This window comes from Lissotriton vulgaris, chromosome 3_1 (genome assembly GCF_964263255.1).
Source record: "Lissotriton vulgaris chromosome 3_1, aLisVul1.2, whole genome shotgun sequence".
In the NCBI taxonomy this organism is placed as follows: domain Eukaryota; kingdom Metazoa; phylum Chordata; class Amphibia; order Caudata; family Salamandridae; genus Lissotriton; species Lissotriton vulgaris.
This window is the reverse complement of record NC_141689.1, coordinates 1,690,080,600-1,690,095,608: the sequence shown is the minus strand read 5'-3', so window position 1 is coordinate 1,690,095,608 and position 15,009 is coordinate 1,690,080,600.

Below are 15,009 nucleotides of genomic sequence, written 5' to 3'. Positions count from 1 at the left end.
GTACAATTCTACTGGAGGAGGAGGAGAAAGATTATCTGACGCAGGAAACAGTCTCCTTCCTAGACCAAAATTTAGGTTCTACCTCCGTGGTTATAGTATGGGAGGCTTGGAAGGCCTTCATCAGGGGGTGCATTACAGGGAGGGCCTCATACAGGAGAAAGAAATATGAAGAAGGAATAAGACATATTGAGCAAGAATTAATTCTTTTAGAATCACTAGAACAGCTCCCCTCAGACAATCAAGAGGAGAAAGCCGAATTAAAAGCCAAGCTAGACACACTATTGCAGGAGAGAATTAATAAAAGATGGCAGGCAAGTAAACTTGCCCACTTCGAATATGGGGAATCTGCAGGAAAACTGTTGGCCTGGAAAATTAAAGCGGACCAATCAAGAAATTGCATTAAAGAAGTGAGGGTCACCGGGGAAGCTAATAGTAGGTCAACAACCACGGCCATAGGAGAAGCTTTTAGGGAGTTCTTCCAGAACATATACACAGAGGATTTGAATGTCAATGAAGATGAAAGGAAGGAATGGCTGAATAATATAATCCTCCCGGAACTGGAAAGTTCCCAAACAGAGAATATAGATAAGGAGATCACTGAATTAGAAGTCTATAACACCATTAAGCAATTATCACAGGGCAAAGCCGCGGGACCAGATGGCCTCCCTGGGGAATTATATAGGATACTCAATTCCACCCTTACCCCTGTCCTTACGAATCTTTTTAATGACATAATGATCAGAGGGCAGACACCACCAAGCTCCTGGGGGGAAGCCAATATAGCTCTAATATTAAAAACCGGCAAGGACCCAGCCGAATGTGGATCATACCGCCCAATCTCGCTTCTCAATAATGACTACAGGATTTTTACTTCAATTTTGGCTGCGAGATTGGGAAGCGAGATTGGTTCGATCATTCACCCTGATCAAAAGGGGTTTATCAGAGGTCGGCAACTGGCTGATCTAACCTATGATTTGGTGGGAGCCTCGGACATTGCCTCAACTTTCGGCCTACCCTTGGCCATCATGACCCTCGACGCCACTGAAGCGTTCGATAGGGTAAATTGGGCATACTTAAATTTAATAATGACTAAATTTCACTTGGGACCCAAATTTTGTAGGACTATAGGCTTACTATATAGCAACCCCAGAGCATCTCTACTAATAAACGGTACACAAACAGTTCCTTTTAAAATCAGCCGAGGAACAAGACAGGGTTGCCCCCTGTCCCCCCTTCTCTTTAATTTATATGTAGAACCGTTTGCACAATCCATTAGGGAGGATACCAACATCCCACATTTTAATTTTTCGGGCTGGGAAAAGAAGATTGGCCTCTATGCCGATGACATTCTCATATACACAACTGATCCTACATTGGCATTTCCCATCATTATAAAGAAAGCGGAAAATTTTGGGAAATTCTCTGGTTACGAAATCAACGCAGGAAAAACCGAGATTATGGTCTGGAATATTCACAATTTTCAACTTCCGACAACATCCTCAATGAGGTACCTTGGCATCACAATAACTAAAGATCTAGATCACTTGGCCCAAAACAACTTAGCCCGTATTTCCCGAGAATCCCAAATTCTTATGAAAGCCTGGTCTTTTCTCCAGCTTAACATTTATGGGAGAACTAGCCTGATAAAAATGAGTATTCTCCCGAAATTCACTTTTATTTTTAATTCCATTCCACTAATTTTTGACACCAAGCAGCTTGCAAAATGCCAGCAAAACATTAACTCATTCATTTGGGGATATAAATCCAGCAGATTAGCTTGGAAAAAGCTGAGAAGGAGAAGAGAAAAAGGGGGACTCGCCTTGCCAGACCTGGAATATTATGCCTGGGCATTTCATCTGACCCACTCTAGGATGTTACTTAAGCTCCCCTGGGAAAATGCAAATGGGCTTATGTACAAGGCAATGTTATTGGGTTCGGACCTTCCAGTGAATGGTTTTCTCTTCAAGTTCGGCCACCAGAAGTTTTTCAAAAAAATTAGATTAAAGACACTATTGAGTAGCTTAAAAGAATGGTCCCAAATAAAATCTAAGATCGGGATAGGACATTTATCCGAACATGCCCCAATTTGGGACCTACCTGGACTAGCACCACAGGAAGCCAACACAGTTAAAAGAATCCTGCTGGACGCAGGGATCACAAAGTGGGGGGATCTGCTGACGGAAGGAACAATCTTGGGCTGGGATATCTTCAAGCTTAAAGTAACATCACCACTCTCCTGGATAGTATATCTACAAATAGGAAGTTGGATTCGGACTCAAATTAAGAAGAAAGGAATGATGGGACAGGAGAGTCCTCTAGAGAATATCCTAGTGGAAAGACCGGCGGGGAAAAAAGAAGTTGCACTCTTCTATTGGCATATTATAGAGGATGGAGAGCGAGACTTTAACCTCCCGGAAAAACTTTGGGGTGCGGAGGGAGAACCAGATAGGGGAGATATTTGGGAGGAATCTTTTATCCTCCTCTATGAAATCGTCAAGCCAGCATGGCTGAGGCGCAATCATTTCTTCACACTTCATAGAGCATATTACTCTCCCAAACGGTTGTCGAAATTCCAAACAGGGAAGTGCTGTAGTAAATGTTCCTTACCAGCAGCGTCAGACCTGCATATGTTTTGTGACTGTCCGAGTATTGCCACCTTTTGGCATGAAGTTAGAACAACACTCGAATCTATTCTTAGTGTCACTATCCCGTGGTCATGGTCTTTGGTCATCTTCGGATTAAATTATAACATCAAGGGATCAGAGAGAGATTTTTTGTTTTATGCCATCTTACTGGCTAGAAGAGAGATCTGTAAAAACTGGATTAACATAAATCCCCCAACACATGCAGAGTGGCTGTCTTCATTATACGCAACTTCAAAGCTGGACTTAATGAGAACATGCAGCCCTCGATCTCTTACATTTTGGCACCTTTTGATCGATTGGAGGAGGGATAGTTAGCCTACCCGGGGTTTTTTTTTTTTTTTTTTTTTTTTCCCCGGGTCCGATGATTAGGCCTAAAATCTCTCTGTCCAAAAGGGTGGTATCGTACAGCAACTGGACAACTGGCCGAACTGGTCTGAAGGGAGTACGTCTATTCAAGCTCTGCTGGAAGCATAGGGGCCGGCTCTCTGGGCACCTGGAGCTCAGCATTGGGCTCCTTGGTGCTATGGGGGGGACGGTCCTCGTGTCTGAGAGGTTAAGAGCATAGTTGGATCGACTTTATGGCTAATGAGGACAAAAAAAAAAAAATTATTATAAAAATGTAGATGCTCTTCAAGACATAACAGATATGGAGGGTGACACCTCATCATTGAGAGGTCAGACTGAGAAGGTGGACAATCCTGATCAGGAGAAATGTAAAAGCACTACAGTATCCATCCTCTGTATTCTAAAGAGATCATTGGTGATGCAATTGATCTCTTTCAAATGGAAGAAGCAAGAGGAGCTCCCTTGAGAGTGTGGGAGAAATGTTTGGAAGCTTAAAGTTTCACACATCTTTTCCCCACAGGAATGGGTTGTAGGTATGAGGTCCAGCCTGTACAGATACCAATAGCTGAGTGCAGAACAACTGAACTAACCTCAGAGGATCCTCAATTATGTTAGTGTATTCCCTATATATTTCACCTATCGTTTGAGAAACTTGTCACACCTATCTTATACAGTAACCACATTCTCAAGACAGGAGTGAATCTGCAAAATATCACAGCAAGGTAATTCATTGACAACGTTTGAGGAAAAGATGAAAACCTGGAATACAACTTGATTAATTTAATTGTGTTCCAATGTGGCACCAATGAATATTTTTATCGTCATTACAGTGGGCTGAAATGCATGTTGAGTAAGCCTAGGAGTACCTACTTTGTTTCTAACACTCAGTTGTGCTGGGATGACCTCTTTGAATTCCTGAAAGAAGCAAGCTTAAACATAAAATACTTCAATCTGAAGACACCAGGAGAACTTTGCTCGCTGGATCCTGCAATGGTTTGTGGATATTTTAACCACTGGTTTCAAGCAATGATGGCTTTCATTTATAACAAAATGAATCCTCCTCTTTGCAAAAAAACTGATCCCTTTTAGTGCAAAGAGTAACAAGCTAGAGGTACTCCTCTTAGTCGCATGCTGTTATGGGTAAAAGATGGCCTGAAATTTGAAACAGACACTGATGAGTCCCAAATCATCCCAAAGGAAAGTGCATACAAGGGCTTTCATCAGCAAGTTCTACAGTTTCAAACAAATAGGTGTGATAAGTATTGTAGTAAGAAATACAGATACAAAGGAACATTTTACACAAGATGTCATTTTGGAGTTTGACACCCTGTCATCTCAGAAGGAAGAGTTAACAGCCCTCTGTCTCCAGTCAGACTTACCCTTGCATGGAAATCACCAAGACATACATACAACCTAAGAAGAACACACGCTTTCAAGCATATCAAAGACTACAAACCTGTGATTCTGAATGTGTGAAATGCAAATATAGATCTACAATTTGTTGCAGACAACTTCATTGCTGTTGCTTGCTACGTCACTTCTTATATAACAAAATCAGAAAAGACAGTGATGAAAGAGATGTGGGAGGACATTTCTGCACACTAGACTCTTAAAAAGGAAATTGTACAGCTTTCGCTTGAAAATGCTTTCCCACAGAGAAAAAGGATCCTGTGAACTCTCTGACAGGTTGAGTTCAGCTAGGCCTTGTAAACAGTCGAAATAGAGTACTAAGTCTTTCCCAGAAATAGAGTATCTTACAGAGTTCAATCCATAAATTGAAGACAACTGGACTATACATATAGAAGTTATCTAACTGAAAACATTGAAGAAGGAGAATATGGAGTACTTGGATGGGATTGTTGTTTGGTGAGACACAACAAAGAGAATCTAATTACCACCAAAAACCTAGTTGTCAAACGCGAAAGAGAAGAGAGTTTTTCTTCTTGGCTCTTTTGCAGTTGTTCAAGCCATTTTGTGCAGAATCAGAAATACTTGGACACTATTGGGCAGATTTACTACTTCTGGCGCATCTCTGTTAATCAGCAGGAATGCGCCAGAAGAGTTGTGATGCATCTGCCCACCCCTGCGCCACCACTGAAATCTACCCTTTTGACTGTTAGGAAGACTCTTTCAATGCTGTGAAAGACAGCGTTAAGTGCTTTGACACCTACCTACATATGTAAAAAGATGAGATTGAACAGGAAGAAGCTATCGCTGCTAATATGGCAAAAGAGAGTTCACAAAGCAGCCATGGTTCTGCACCGGTGAGTCAAGATCCTCTTAGAAAACAATTTTTCAAAATGAAGCAGCTACAGTTATGAATTAGGTAGAGTTGCTATGTAACAAGCAAGAGAGGAAACTATTGATTTTGAACACTAAGGGGCTGATTCAGATCTCGCTCAGAAGGGCTCTGAATGCGATACGGTCGGGAAAAGTACGAGCCGTACGTGTGTTTTCCGACCCACTAGTACAGCTGTACGAGCAAGCAAGTACGGTGCGAGAAACACAAAATCATCTTTCAAATCGTTTCCGGTCCGGACCGCTCCGTATGTCTCGTCCGTAAGACTCTGTGCTGTGCAATGGAGGCGATTTCCGACCGAGCCAGTACAATGCACAATTCGGACAGCCGGATCGAGTCAGAGGCTCCGACTTGTAAACACTCCAGGAAGAGGACTTCAGGGGTCCGCACCAGACCCCTCTTCACCCTTAGTCATACGAGTCAATCATAGGTGGGGACCTAAGTGTCCCCCTGCACCTGTATGTATGGTGCGGGTGGCACAGATGTGTCCCCACTACAGGGGGCGCCCATGTGAGCAAGATACCTTTTTAAGCAATGAAAGCCTTCGTACACGTCGTACAACAGACTCCCATTGACTTCAATGGGGCTTTGAGTGGCACGCATATTCGCGCGCTTGGAGCCCCGGAGCACAAGTGGGTCGAAAAGCCCTCTAGATCCGAGTTGGAAGGAGCCTTCTCCCAGCAAAATCAGAATCGGCTCCTTATTAGAACAGCTGAACAATGAGCAAAAAGACCTTTACAACAAAGTTAAAGATAAAATAGAGCATGGATTTCTCCACAAGAGGAAACAGTGTCATTCTTACTAATATTATTATACATCAGTGGCCAAGCTGGCACTGAAAAAAACTTCATAATTAAAGTTCTCACTGGTTATCTAAAGAAGATTGCTGAATCAAATTTGTCATGTGTAGTAACAGCACCAACAGGATTAGCAGCACATAACATTAAAGGGATTAATTTACATCACCTACTAATGTTTCCTGTTGAACATGACAATACAATGGAATACCAGAAACTATCTGGTGAAGCTAGCTATGAGGTATCAAGAGTATTGAAGAAACAGATGTTTTAATAACTGATGAGGTCAGCGTGAAATCCAACTTCATGCTTGCGTTCTTGCACTTAAGAATGCAGCAGATATTGAGAACAAGCTACGATGTGCTTTTTGAAGGAAAACATGTACTTGTATTTGGTGACCTACTGCAACTCACCCCTGTAAAAGGACAACCTGTTTTCAAAATACTTGTGCGTAATCAAACAATAAATCCTCTGGGGGCATTTGTAATGTAAATAGTTGATTACACTTTGTACAAAAGGAACTAGTGTGAACTATGCATCAAGTATTTGATATAAATTATGCAGAAATACGGAAGGAAATAATAATATGAGTTCTAACAAGAGGGGAAACATGCATTGTAAAGTCAACATATGAAGAAACTACTTCCATCTATTATTACAGCAGCTAAACTAATGCAAAACTTAATTGAAGAACCGAAGTCTATAGTTTGTTTAATGCCAACACTCAAAAAGTGCTCCAAGTTTAATGAACAGTTACTATAACTGGAGAAAGAAGATAGTTTAGAAATTATAGCTATTGATAAAATGGAACATCAGATAGTCATAAAACTACTCAGAGCTAAACTATAAGCAAAACTGGATACTTTGGAGAAGTCTGTCTCAACAACTGCAGGATTAGAAAAGCATTTATTCTTCAGGAAAAACTGCCAAGTAATTTTGCTCCATAATTCACATTTTGTAGGAAGGGTTAGTAAATGGTGCAATGGGTAAAGTAATGGATTTTATTAATTTCCCAAATAGAGATGAGGTTGAATACTTGGCCATAAACGTTGATCAGATTGATGGTGTGAAGCAGATTGGCTGTTGTGTTGCTGTTTTTTTGCTAGTGAAAATGACTTATATGTGTGGCACCAGCAGTTCCCACTCTAGCATGTGCTGTAACTGTCTATAAACACAATGTTCAAGTGTAGATGCAGCTTTTGTAAATATTAGAAGTACTGTATTTAAAATAGCAATGTCATATGTAGCATTGTCACGAGTTAGAACAGGGTCCAGTTTGTTTTGATTGATTTTGATGAAAATAAATTTAGTGCTGATGCAAGTTGTGTAAGAGAGTACAATTGGTTAAAAGTGTATATGCGCCTCACTTAGGACAGTATCCTATTTGTGAGAAACAGATAATCTGTTGAAATAGAAGATTGCAAAACAGTGTATAGATGCTGAAGAAAACAAAGGATTCTTCATGATTTCAGGATTTAATAGTCGATCATGAATATTAAGTCTCAACAGTCCACAAGATGCACACAAATGTTTTATGGTTATGTTTGGAGTTTTATAAGAAGAAGATGGAAATATATAGATGTTTTATTCAGTGTGAGTAACACATGGAACCATGACTATGAAGATTGAGATTAATAATTAACCACTAAAATACATTCTAAGCATTTTCTCTATTTAACATTACCAGATTCTGAAAGTGTACCGTTTGAAAAATTGTTGAAGAATGCTAAAGAAATTCTGACCGGCCCAAAATCCTAACAAGAACTGGAAAATACCTTATACTAATGCTTCAACAATGCAGAGCAGATGGTTCTAAATCGGAAACACAAACTTCAAACTTTAATACAGTACAATTATCAATTTGGGGAAGAATTTTTATTACTTCAGGAATCATCTTTCACGAAGGAATTAATACAACCTATGGACACTACACTATCTTTTCAAAGAGTGAAACTGGATGGACGGAATTTGCTGACATCAACCTAAGATTCAAAGCAAAACTTCCTTTCAAATTACCAAACTCTTATCTTTTCTTTCTTTAACCAAAGTTCTAAGGAGGAATAGTGGGGAAAAAAGTGGTATATGGTGTGTCTTCTACGTGGTTCATCAATTTTTTGGAAATTATTTGGCCTATTGGAAGTAATGTCTTTAAAATCTTCTTCAAAATTCAGCAGTTCTTTTATCTTCCATTCTGAAGTTAATACCACATCTAAATACTACGATGTGTAATGCAAGTCAGAAAGTGCATGAACATAATCCAATTAGAGCAACTGTAAAATGAAACCCAAACCTAACCCTGGGCATAGTTTGCGAAGTAGCGCTAAGCATAGCTATGTGAAGTGCACTTCGCAATATGCGAGCTTTGCGTAGCTAAGCGAACTTCGTAGTGCACTGTGCAAAATGCTGTTCACACTGATTGCACAGTGCCGGATGCTTGTTCGCACTGTGCAAGCAGTGCAAATGGCATCTTGCACAGTGCAAGCGGTTGTTTTCTGCCGCTCGAGTAGATTTCTACTCGAGCAGCAGCCTTCTCAACGCGGACTGGTAGTTTCTCATTGCGAGCGGTCACGAGCATATGGGACCACTTGCAATGAGAAACCTGACCTCCCCACGTTGAGAATCTCACCGGAAGGTTTATTTTCCACGCTCGTGATCAGCAACTTCATGTCGCTGATCGCGAACGAGGAAAAAGTCTTGCCAGGATATCATTTTGCTTGCCCGCGGTCGCCAACTTGAGGACCATGAGCAAGCAAAAAATTACCGCAGTGCTACGCTAAACTACCCATATTTGCACTGTGCTATGTGCAATTTGCGTAGTGAAAAGTACGCAAATTACACAAGTGTATCGTAGTGTAAACTATAAGCAAAACTGGATACTTTGGAGAAGTCTGTCTCAACAACTGCAGGATTAGAAAAGCATTTATTCTTCAGGAAAAACTGCCAAGTAATTTTGCTCCATAATTCACATTTTGTAGGAAGGGTTAGTAAATGGCGCAATGGGTAAAGTAATGGATTTTATTATTTTCCCAAATAGAGATGAGGTTGAATACTTGGCCATAAATGTTGATCAGATTGATGGTGTGAAGCAGATTGGCTGTTGTGTTGCTGGTTTTTGGCTAGTGAAAATGACTTATATATGTGGCACCAGCAGTTCCCACTCTAGCATGTGCTGTAACTGTCTATAAACACAATGTTCACCAGGATATCATTTTGCTTGCCCGTGGTCACCAACTTGAGGACCGTGAGCAAGCATAAAATTACCGCTGTGCTACGCTAACCTACCCATACAGCCACTCACACAACCCTTCACTTACCCATACACCCTCTCACACAGGTACTTTCTCACTCACTCATACAACCAGTCATACAGTCACTTCCTTAGCCATACAGCAGCTCATGCAACCACCCACTCACGCATGCACTCACTGACACAGTTACTCACTCACCTGTATAACCTGTCACATACTCAGTCTCTCACTCAAGCACATACTCACACAGCTGCTTACCCATCCATACAGCGATTTGTACTACTACACACTCACTCATACAGTTACTTACACACCCCATTACTTACTCCTATAGCAAATCACACTAGCAGTCACTCACAATACAGCCACTAAAAATAGCACTCACTCACCCATACAGCCGCTCACAAAGTCACACACTGACTCATACAGCCACTCACACACCCATTCAATCATCCAAACAACCACTGACAGTAACTTACCCATGTAGCCACTCACCTAACCATTCACTCACCCATCCATAAAGCCTCCTACACTGATACTTTATCACTATTACAGCCACTCACACAGTCACTCACTCACTCATACAACCAGTCACACAGTCACTCACTTACCTATACACCTGCTCACACAGTCAATCACTCACCCATAAAGTCACTGAGTAATACTCACTCACCTATACAACTAGTCAGACACCCACACAGCCAATCACACATACAACCACTCACGTAACTTCTCACACACCTATACAGCCAGTCACACAGTCACTCACTCACCCATACAGCAGACTTTATCTGTTTTTAACCTTAAAAGGTGGTTCCGACAAGAACCTTTTTTTCTTCATTTTTGTAGAACTGTGTTTTTGTTGTGCAATTTTCTAACATTTTTTGTTTTATTTGGTATTTTTATTCAAACAAAATGGCAATGAGGGGAAGAACAAAATTAGAACAAGCAGCACAAAAATAGTTCAAACACTAAGATATATGAAAAAACAATAACATCTATGTTACTTTGAAGAATCAATGATGGCATCAACGTACTGCTCTCCAGCTGTTAGTGTTTTGCTACAGTCCAGGCAATATATGCCTACATGTTTCAATTCAGCAGCTATCTGGGGACAACACCTCTCAACTTCACTGGGAACTCTCTCTCTTGAGACAGATGGCAGATCCAAAGATGTAGAGGGTCCTTCTCCATCTCTCTCCTTCCTTGCCATCTTCAAGCTGTTGAAGTTATGTGTTTTTAAATTGGTATAACATGGAGGTTGTACCACAGGAATATTTTTTATTTGTACCTCTTGAGAGAGTGTTGCCACCTGAACTGCATTTGACCAATCTGGTGAATGTGTTGGATTCTCCTGATGAAAATATAAAGAATTCCCAAGGTATTCTTTTTTTGGTGCAGCCCCTTCATCAGCCTAGTCCTTCTGTTCTACCCCCTGCTCTTGCTCCTCTGGCTGCTGTAGCACTTTCTCCAGCTGATCTCCACCTGTTGCCATTTTGTTGGAAAATAAATAGCAATAGAAAACACCAAACAGTAGAATAAGAAAAGCACAGGTTAGCTCTTGAGAAGAATAAAAAAACGATTGGAAGACTCAAGAACACAGAAATGGGTGGGCACTTCCTATGAAGATAAATTAAAACTCTGTTGGCCAATCAAATCTGTTTCTTACATATTCACACGATCTTTGTGATTACCGATGTCATTGTGACTACCACTCTTGTTATGAGAACGGGATATACAATTTAAAAGTGTTTTACTTAAAAAATAAGTACAGGTAGAGAAGTTTAAAAATTAGGTGAGTAAACAGATATTGTCAAACATTGTTTCAAATATATGTACATATGTGTTTTTACAGTTTTTGAAAAACACACAGTCTTTTCTCATTTTCTGTGAAACAGGAACATAAGTATCGCAATACTTCGTGATTAATTTTTGACTAATTCACGATGATTACATTAAAGAAAACACAGTTCATAATGCATTAAAACAAATGACAGGGAGTAACAAAGATACATACAAAAAGAGATGGTCTATTATGCAGGTGCAGTATATAATATGCAGTAGACGTTAATTTCACAGAACAAATTAAGGCAGATGAGTACACATTTCCCAGAAAACTGTAGACTCTTCTTAAAAAATATAGTTTTCAATCAGAATGTCATGTTCATTTCAGAAAAATTAAACCTCAGCGAGAAATATTTAGAAATATAAGTGTAGCACATGCCCCAGGTAAAGCTCCACTTGAGAAACATGGAAATTATTCTATTTTCTTAGGCTGGGCGAATAGAAACCAAAAACTTTCCCTTTAAGAATCCATATTGAAAAATGATATGAAATAAATACCAAAAGTGAATACATCGAAAAATACATTGGAGTAAAATCTGAATGTCAGTGAGTTTGACAAATAACTTTTTTAATGACATCTCCTCCTAAGACCGGAGAGCATGGTATAGAAATATATTAAAACAATAGCATCACTCATGCAACCAATTGTACACCCATAAGTTCACTAACCTATGCCCTGAAAGATCCAAAGCAATAACCGGAGTGCCACTCACAGACACACACGGGCTATGTTACAACCAGTGAAAAAGCCAGAAAGACATTCACACAGCCACTCAGAGACCCATCATGCACTAATACATTGCCTAAGATAGCCACTGGTAGTTAGGAAATAAACTATAGAAAACCCAAGAAATTCACAGAAAAAACTAAAGTTAAAGGAACTTTATAGTTAGGTAATAGCATTAAAAAACGTAGAAATTCACTGACAAAAACCAAAGGTTACAGGGACGTTATAGTTTGCTGCACATTTTATTTGTACAAAACCAGTGAAATTCAGCAGTTATAGTTACCTGAGGTAACTATTACTTATGCCTTGGGGGCTCTAGAGAGCCCAAAGTAAAATGGTTGCACATTTGTGCTGCTCGGTCGGTCGGTCCGTAATTTGTTCACAAATCCTGCAATAGCGCTGCCATTGAGGACGAAAAAGTGTGGTAGGCGGAGCTGGGTGGGCTGATCCTTGGTGCAGAAGCAGAGGGCAGGATGGACCCCACGGGCAGAAACCGTTGTTTGCAAGGCCCGAAGGCCGAGGGTGACAGCGGCTGCATCGGCAAAGGTGTCACACTTTGTGTGAACAGTGCAACGTGAATAAAGCAGGCAAAAAAGTGTAGCCGCAAAGAATGGAACATAGACGGTGTGGTGGAGATGCAGCCCAGCAATGAAGGGACCGCTGGACCACTTAACCTGCATATTCCCAGAAGAGGTTGATGAAGTGCTTCCATTGCGGAATTAAGGTACGGAAGACACCCTCTTAAATAGCATAAGCAGTGAAGAAATAAAGCAGACCATCTGTACCAGGCACCAATCATTTGAAAGAGAGGCCTAGCATGAGCACATGGTGTGTGCATCGAAGCAGGCATATTATTGTGACGGGCCCCCTCCTACAAAGTTGCTACGGAGAGACACTAATGTCACTTGGCAGGCACAGACACAACAAGATGCGTGCGGAAATGGGCTGGGTGATCCCCCAAAGGAGAACTTCATATAGAATCCACCATTTTGACAGAGTACATGGCGGCGTACACTACTGCTACATGGCCTGACAAACTAAGCTGGCAATTCAGTAACTCTACAGACCTCAGTGTGGCTGCTTGGGGGGAAGTGTGGCGGTTTGGCTATACCGGCTGAAGAACTTACGTTTTGTGGCAGCTGGGAGAGGAGCCATTGCAGGGCAGAGACAACGGCAGTGCCAAGTGAAGGAGGATTGAGTGGTGAAACGCTGGGATAGGAACCCCTATGCGCAGAGCATAAAGAAGCAACATGGGTAAAACAGACAAGCAGCAGTCTAGACTTACCTTCGAATCCAAGCACCCAGCTAAATCCCAACCTCAGGCATCATCGGATAATGACCAAGAGCTGAAAGCTGGGGGCACCAGCACGCTGTAAAGTATGCTCCTGGTAATGCAACAAAAATTGCAATCAACTGATAACAAGATTGAAAGCCTTAATGTCAGAATGGATAGCATGGTGACAAAACTCGATCAACAAGGGTCTCGCCTTATGACAAAACTCGATCAACAAGGGTCTCGCCTTACAGAAGCGTAACAACTTATATCCACAACAGAGGATACGTTGGGCAAGGTCAGTGCATCATGCTCACAAATGGAAAAGCTCTTAACGGTTATACAAGCCAAGAATAAAGCCTTGAAGTGAGGTTGCAGCGCAATAATTTCTGCATTACAGTATTGCCTGAGACCACCAATACAGGCAGAATGGAGGTGTATGTGAAGGCTATGTTGAAAGATATGCTGGGTATGGAACATTTTTCATCAATGCTCATTGTGGAGCATGCACACAGATCCCTAGCCCCCAAGCCTGTACTGGACACTCCGCTGAGACTATTATCACTCATTTGTTGAATTATCAAGATCGAGCCACAGAACTTAGATAGCCAGAGAGAAGGGTACCACAACCTCTCAAGGGATCGAATGAATGAATGAATGAAGCAACATTTGTAAAGCGCATGGTTACCCAGAGGCATCCCAGCGCTAGAAGGTACACAGCTAAAGCTGCAGAAGGATAATTTGGGGAAGAGCCAGGTTTTCAGCCCCTTACGGAAGAGAGAGTAGCTGGATTCCATTTGCAGCTGAAGCAGGAGGGCATTCCAAAGTTTAGCCGCATTATATGAAAAAAGTCGGCCACTACTTCCGGCCCTCTTGATTCTGGATGGAGATCATCGGAGCGTTAGCGCTTTGCTTGCTCTGTAGGACTGGACCAGAGAGGAGATAATGGCTGGTCCTTTCCCTCTCAACACCCTGTGAGTGATGCACAAGGTCTTGTAGTGAACCCTTTCCTTGATCAGAAGCCAATAGAGAGACTTCAGGGCAGGCCTTGCGATTGGCACCCTAGGATCCCCAAAAGGATCCTGGTGGCACTGTTCTGTACGATTTTGAGTTTCGCCAGAATCGAGCTAGGAGCACCCAGTTGTAAGGCATTTCCACAGTCCAGACGTGATATTATAAGTGCCTGGATCATACATTTTCTAGCTTTGAAAGGAAGCAGAGGGAGCACATTCTGAAACATTCCTAACATGCCAAAGCAAGAGGCGATGACTGTTCTAGCTTGGGTTTTAAAACTGAGCTCCATGTCCAGCCAGAAGCCTAGGCTCTTTATTTCTGTTTTTTGAGTGGGTACTGGGCCCATACACATTGGACAGATTGAATCGGTATTAGGGGAAAAATTACTGCCGAGTAGCATATGCCCAGTTTTGTCGCCATTCAATTTAAGGTGGGACTTTTCCATCCATCAGGGTACCTCTTCGAGGCAAGGGCTGAGGTGGGTAGAGAGTCTGTCTGCATGGTTCAGTGCAACCACTAATTGAGTGTTGTCAGCATAAGTGACGATTTACACTCCAAAGAAGAGGACAATATCAGCCAACGGGGCATATAAACATTAAAAAGGGAAAGGCTCTCCACAATGGATGGAGGGGCAGAGGGTTTGAAATGGCTTCGTCCTCAAAAACCAAGGAAAGATCTGTCCTCCAGGAAGGATCGTAGCCAATTTAAGGAGACTCCGGACACACCCAGGTTTGGCAGTCATTGGAACAAGATACGGTGATTCACTGTATCAAAGGCCACGCTAAGATCTAGAAGTATCATGGCCACAGATCCTCC